The sequence below is a fragment of the Octodon degus genome, unplaced genomic scaffold, assembly GCF_000260255.1.
Source record: "Octodon degus isolate 3935 unplaced genomic scaffold, OctDeg1.0 scaffold00002, whole genome shotgun sequence".
Taxonomy (NCBI): domain Eukaryota; kingdom Metazoa; phylum Chordata; class Mammalia; order Rodentia; family Octodontidae; genus Octodon; species Octodon degus.
In genome coordinates this window covers 26,370,097-26,377,481 of record NW_004524578.1, presented here as the reverse complement: position 1 = coordinate 26,377,481, position 7,385 = coordinate 26,370,097, and the positions used below count along the sequence as shown (strand labels likewise).

General features: G+C 39.8%; 1 protein-coding gene across 4 annotated transcripts in view; it reads right to left on the bottom strand.

The window, feature by feature from the left end:
• Positions 1 to 7,385, bottom strand: part of Ttbk2 (tau tubulin kinase 2) — a 169,937-nt gene that overhangs the window by 81,979 nt on the left and 80,573 nt on the right. Inside the window, exon 2 of one of the 4 annotated variants that reach the window (XM_023711158.1) lies at positions 5,860 to 5,972. The exons of the other annotated variants lie outside the window; for them this stretch is intronic. The gene's annotated coding sequence lies outside the window, so the exon portion shown is untranslated. The remainder of the gene's footprint in view (positions 1 to 5,859; positions 5,973 to 7,385) is intronic. 4 annotated transcript variants of the gene reach the window in all.

Sequence of the window (7,385 nt, the reverse complement as noted above, 5' to 3'; positions counted from 1 at the left end):
AGTGAAACCTTCTCAAAAAAAAAAAAAAAAAATCATTATATAGCCCAACTAGGCCTCTAACTCACAGCAGTCCTCCTGCCTCTGCCTTCTGAATGGTAGGACTGCAGGTATGCATCAAAATACCATCCAATTTTTACTTTAAATGTCACAGTGAGATGAACACACTTTTAAATATGCAAGAAAGGTCTCAAAATACATCTTATATTCAAAGAAGCCAAGAAAGGGGTGAGTCATGAAAATAATAATAAATAAAAGAGACATGGAATTTAACAAAGCATACAGCGTAAGAGAGAATCAAAGGCAATCCCCAAGAACATGTTGGAGGTGGCCAAAGATAACTGTAAGCACACAGAACAACCAACTTTGACCGGAGCAGACTAAAGAGTTCCAGGGAGAGATTTTCCTAGCAAAAGACATTGACAGTAAGTCAAAACCATCTGTACATCTTAAGAGAAATTTCTTTTTTTTTTTCCTAAAAAATGCTTTAAGACAAAACACATCCAAATCCCAAAGCATGAGTTTACTGAGTTTTACAGAAAGATGAAACTGCACTTGGTTGACAACTAATCAGAACCACTGAAAAATGCCACTGTTGGTGGCAACCTAGCAGAAGCCATTTTGTGTTTTTCCACTGGTACAGAAACAAATGGTAGGGCTGGGGAGATGGCTCAGTAGAATAAGCACTTCCCTGGCAAGTGCATAGAAGGGCCTGAGTCCCCGATTCCACAAAAAAAGAAAAAGAAAAAGAAATGGTAAGAGTGAAGTAACACCAGGTGAAAAGGCACATGGTCAAAACATTTAAGACAATTTTTCTGAAACCCGACTTTTTTTTGTGGAACCGGGGATTGAACTTAGGCCCTTGCGCTTGCCAGGGAAGCACTTATTCCACTGAATCATCTCCCCAGTCCTTGTTTTTGTTTTTTCCAGTACTGGGGATTGAACTCAGCACCTTGCATTTGCCAGGCAAGCGCTTATTCTGCTGAGCTATCTCCCTGGCCCTGTTTTTTGTTTTTTTGAGATGGGGTTTCACTATGTACTTCAGACTGGTCTTTTTTGGGGGGGTATTTAGTACAGGGTGTACAGAGTCTCACTACACAGAATGAATTTATAGTGATACTCCTGTTTTCAGCCTCTCAAGTACTGGGATTACAGGTGCAAGCTACCACGCCCAGTCTCAGCACACTACAGTGGCAGGGACAGCACTGTACACCAGGGATCAAACCCCAGTCCCTGCTCTGCCTAAGCAGGCATTTTAATTCCCTGAGGTATCTGGCTGGCCTCTGACTGGTCTTGAATGCATATCTGATCCTCTTGTCTCAGGATCCTGCTTCAGACTATCAAGTGCTGGGATTGCAGGCATGTACAATCACAGGCAGCTTCTCGTTCTATTTTTGAGAATTTAAATAATCAGGCCACGTTACAAAGAACTTTAATATCAAAGAACACTTGTAGCAAGATGTAGTAGCACTTACTTGTAATCACAGCACTTGGGAGGCTGAGGCAGGCGGGTCACCAAGAATTTGTGGCCAACCTGGACTACATAGCAAGTTCAAGGCTAGCTTGAAGTATACAGCAAGACCCTCTTTCAAAAAACAAATATATAAAGGGCCAGCCAGATAGCTCAGTGGACTAAAATGCCTGTTTAGGAAGAACACAGCGGCTGGATTCAATCCATGGCATTTCATACTGGCCCAGCTCCCAGGGTGCACTGAGACAGCAATTGAGACTGGGCATGGTGGCATGTACCTCTAATCCCAGCACTCTGGAGGCTGAAAACAGGAGAATCACTAAGAGTCCAATCTATGCAGTGAGTCTCTGTAGACCCTGTACTAAATATATTTAAACACACACACATACACAGAACACTTCCAAAATTCTAATATAGGTTTGGGGTCATTAACAAAAAGTTACACCAGGAGGTGGGTGGGAAAGAAATTTTAATAACAGGTAAAGAGCACACAGGTAATTAATTGTAATATAGAAAATCTAAGACATGTAACAAAATTTTACCCTTGAGGAAGCCAACAGAGCAGGAAGAGTAAAGCAATCAGTTTACTGCATGGCTCAGCTGTGAACAGCATTAACATGGCTAAAATAAAATCAGTATTGATTCGATCAAAATAAAACTGCATTGTGAAGAGAGGAGGATGGGTACTATGTATTTTTGCATCCCAAAGTGTGTGGGTTATCAGATGTAAGGCAGGAAAAGAAAAACCATCCTCCTGCACATGCAGAGTTAGTAGATAATGCCTGAGACAGTGTTTTTTAGTCCAAGAGGTAGTAGTACACCACATTAGTTAAAAAAGATGTGAAAACCAAAACAATCTGAAAAAAATTGCAAAAGCTATTGTTAAGAATGGCTACCAGGATCACAACATACTTGAAGGAATCAAAAGGAGTTGGAGAAACTCCTCCTGAGTGCTGGGATAACAGGCATGCCACCATGTAGTCAAATATTATGTAACCTCGAGTCTGGTTTCTTTTACTCAGCTTAAAGCTGCCCACATTTATCTAAAACGTTGCTGTATACCAACTGTTCATCTTTTGGTATTGCTGACTAGTATTCTATTGTATGATTATACCACAGATTACTTACCATTTAATCTATGAAGGACATTTTCTGGCAACTAAGAATAAAGCTGACATAAGTGTTCACTGAAATCACAATTTTAAGGGCCAGCCAAATAGCTCAGCGGATTAAAGCTCCTTCAAGCAGGTGCAGGGACCAGGGATTTGATCCTTGGGCCTGCCATACTGGTCCTGCCCCCAGGGCGCACTGAGACTGGGCATGGTGGCACATGCCTGTAATCCCAGCTCTTGAGAGGTTGTAAAGAGGCGGATCACTATGAGTCCAATCTAGTAGTGAGACCCTGAACACTCTGTAGACCCTTCCCTAAAATACAAAAATAAATAAATAAATAAATCACAATTTTATATGAACCTAAATTCCTTTTCCTAGGATATTTCCCTAAGGTATTGCTTAGGTGTAGAGCTGATGAGTAATATGGAAACTATAAATTTAACATGTCATAAGTCTGTGTTTAACACAGACTGTGTTTAACTATTTTCTAGATGTATTATTCTGCATCCCAAATAATAGTGTAAGGGTTTCAATTGTTCTATATCTTCATGCATACTCTTAAGTTTTAATTTAACCTGTTGTAACTGTGTACAATGATAGCTCACTTTGCATCCCCTTAATAATTAAAGTTATATTAAGAAACTTTTATGAACTGATCCACCACTCGATATTCTTTGGAAGCACCTGCCAAAGCCTACTAAATATTTTAAGGAAATCATTTTTTCTTATTGTTGAGCTTTCACAGTGCTTCATATATACTGAATATAAGTCCTTTACATATATGCAAATATTTTTTGCTAGTTTTTTCATTCTCTTAATGGTGTCTTTTGTAAGCAAGCTTCTTTTTTTGGTACCGGGAATCAAACTCACAAACTTGGGCTTGCCAGGAAGGCCCTGTACTGCTGAGCTATCTCCCCAGTGCAAGCTTTTAGTTAAATGAAGTCAAATTCAATTTTTTTCTTTTATAAATCATGCTTTCAGCTAGGTGTGGTGGCACAGATCACTGGGGATCTGTCTGGGGGGTGCTGATGTAGGAGAGGATATGCCATGAGTTGAAGGCCAGCCTGGGCTACATAGTGAGTTCAAGGCCCGCCTGGACTACACAGGACGACCCTGTCTCAAAAAGAAAAAGAAAAAAGAAACACACTTTCAGTGTCATCCAATAAAAATTTTGAAATTTACTTTTCAAAAGCAGGGCATAAAATATTTCTATGATTTTTTTCTTCTAATAATGATACAGCTTTATAGCTCACATGTAGATTTGTGCTACGTTTTCTCTTTCTGTGTTTTTGAGAAAAGGTCTCACTATGCAGTTCAGACCAGCCTTGAATGAACTATGTAGCTTAGGATGGCCTCGAACTTGAGGCAGTCCTTCCTCACTCAGCCTCCCCAGTGCTGAGATTACAAGCATATGCCACCATCCCTACCCCTTGTTTTGGGTTTTTAATTTTAGCATATGGGCTACCAAAGTGAGAATTTGTTTTTAATTTTGAGACAGGGTCTCACCATGTTGCCCAGGTTGGACATGAATTTGTGATCCTCCCATATCAGCCTCCTGAGAACCTGGCATAACTTTACAGGCATGTGCCACTGAACCCAGCTGCTGTTCAAATTAGGTAATTTCCAATAATGCATTTTCACGTCCAGTGACTCATCTATCATTTCTATTGTTACTGAGCCCACCCAGTGAGATTTTAATTTCCTTCTAAAATTTTCATGTCAGTGTTCTTTATATCTTGTTTCTTTGCTAACACCTATATTTTCCCACTTATTCCTGGAATATAGTAGTAACAAATAATTTACTCTTTTTGAGATAAATTTAACATTTGAGTGATCCTGGCCATTATTATGTACATACTTTTTTTTACGTGAGTTCAGCTTTTTCTCACTCTTTTTAAGTTAAGTAACTCTAAGTTATGTTCTGGACATTTTGAATGTTATGAGACTCTAGGTCTTACTTAAGTCCCATGAAGAATGTAGGTATTTTTGTTTCAGCTAGTAAATGACCCAGTTATGTTTCAAGAACTGATAAGAGGATAGATATAATGATTCACACCTGTAATCCCAGCCCTTGGGGAGGCTGAGGGCTACATAGTGAGTTCAAGGCCAACCTGAATTACCTAGCAAGACTCTGTTTCTTAAAAAAAAAAAAAAAAAAATTACTAGGTGCTGGGCCTGGTGTTGCATGCCCATAATCAATCCCTGCACTCTAGGAGAATGAGGCAGGACAATCTCAATCTCAAGCCCACCCTGAGCGAGCTACTTAGCAACTTAGGGAAACCCTGTCTCAAAAAATTTTATAAAAAAAGGGCTGGCGGCACAGCTTAGTGTGAAGACTCCAGGTTTACAGCCCAGTACTAAAAAACAAAACAAGAAACCTGCAAAGGGCTAGGAATGTAGCTCAGGGATAGAGCACTGAGTGAGGCCAGGGTTCAATTTCCAGCAATGAGGGTAAAAATTATCAAGGGTTGGAGCTGTACATCAGTATTAGAGCATTTGCATAGCAGGCACAGAGCCCCGAATTCAATCCACAGCACTGCAGGGGGAGGAGGAGACGGTGGACAGGGGACAGACAACCAAAGAGCCCTTTGTAGACTGTATTTCTAATGTCAGTTCAGTTTTCAAACATTTTGTGGGTCATGCAGAAGGTGTTCTGTAAGTGAGTGCACAGTGTCCAGTCTGGGTTGTAGGCAGGAGTTGACCTCACAATTCAGTTATCAGTGTCTTTGTATTCTGTTTTGGTTAGAGTCATGCACACAGTTTGAAATTCAGTTCAAGACTGCATAGGTAATTTAGTGATCAGTTGCCCAACTCTTCTCTTTCCTACAATCTTTCAGAACCTCTGGATCCCAACCTTCTAGTAGAAAGCAAGGGCTTTATTAACCCTATTCTTCAGAGTACTTCCCAGGACTGTGCTTACATCAGGTCCAAGCAATGAAATGGCAGCGGGAGAAGAAAAGCAGTAAGGATTTACCAAATGGCTCAACCTGCAGTTCCTCCAATCTAGAGAAAGCATCCCCTCCCACTACATTTTAATCTCCTGCCTGCCCTCAATGAGGCCACTGCAGCCACAATCAAGGACGCTTGAAGCCTGGTTATAAGACAATGAAGAAATTAAAAAAAGAACAGAAAGATGTAAGATGTCCATACTTGAGTTAGAATTAGAAGACTTCGGGGGGGGGGGGGGCTTTCTGTCCTTGTGAATGTTCACTTATAAGTTTCAAGATAGGCTATGTTCAGGCTGGGGCATACTGGTAGGAAAGAAATGTTAAACTCACCGCTGGTTCAGTGGTACTCTGAATTCTGGTCTTCTTCCCCAAATCTGCCTCCTACTATTTACTTTTCAGAGTCCTCAAATAGCCACTCCAAGCATTCTGTCCACGTATTATAGCTGCATTCAGTGGGAAAGACAGGGTGAAGTGTGCTTACTACATCTTATCTGGAACCAGAACCTGGACTACTGTTGTTCATAAAAAGCTTCGTAGAACGGATTAAACTACTTGTATAACTTTTGATTTTTAAAACATGAAAGATTTTAGGCTGGAAAAGGTGGTACATTCCCATAATCTAATCTGGGAGGCTGAGGCAGGAGGAGTGTGACTTCAAAACCAGCCTGGGACACTGTAAGCCAATCTTGTAAGTTCATATACATTTGTGTATCTGGCGTTAAATGTTTCTCTAGTAAAATACTGATAAAAAAATAAAACAAAACCCAACCCAACCCAACCTAACCCAACCCCAACCCAACCCAACCCAGGCAACTTAGTGACTTAGACAGTCCCTGTCTCAAAAAAATAAAAATAATACCAACAGCTGGGAACACAGCTCAGTGTAAAGGCCCTAGTACAGCAAAACAAATAAATTCATGCATATATATTAAGGAAAAGGGAAAAAGAATCCTCAGCCTCAATAGGGATTATAGACAAGTACCACCATACCAGTTTACATATTATACATTTTTTTAATGATGAAAAAATACCAGTAAGCCAAAGTGTGAAACAAAGGAGATCACAGGTGAGACTATAAACTAAGAAACCAGAAAGTTCAGGATGACCTAAATCCAAGAGCTTAGAGAGAAGAGGCAGGAAAGCAGGTAGTGTTAGTTCTGTGTCTTGCGATGTCATGTTAAGGTGCAGGAACTTCACTTGAGAAATGAAAGGCTTTCAAGGGCTGGGGAGTGAAATGTCTGATCAGTAGGAAGGTTTTTTTGTTTGTTTGTTCTATTTATTTGCTAAGTGAGTTTAAAGGGTAACTGTTGTAGAACTTTAAGGTAGACAGAGAATGAATCTTACTAATTGAATCTAAGGGACTATAAATTGGAGAACAGTAAACATAGTAAGATTCCATATGTAGGGAGTGGTAAGGGAGGGAGGTCATATATACAAATAATCATATATAATTATATATAGTTTCACATATGATTTTATGTATACATATATAATATGCGTAGAACTTTTTGGGGAAAAAAGCAAGATAAGCAAATTAATAAACTTTGGAGAAGAAAAGAGGCTGAGAGAAAAGGTTTTACTTTTACTTTTAAAAAAATCTATCTATCTATCTATCTATCTATCTATCTATCTATCTATCTATTTATGGCCCACTTAGTCCACCTAGGGGAGGGGCTGGCGCAGCATGTGGTGCTGGAGAAGGAACTGTGGCCCCTGCACCTGCCTAAGCAGGTGCTTTAGACAGCTGAGCTGTCTCACCAGTTCTACTTTTACTTTTTCTGAGTTTGGTTTAAAAACTTTTTACCTTGAATACTTACAACTTTAAAAAAAAATGAAGGGAGGCTTTATGCATAAAC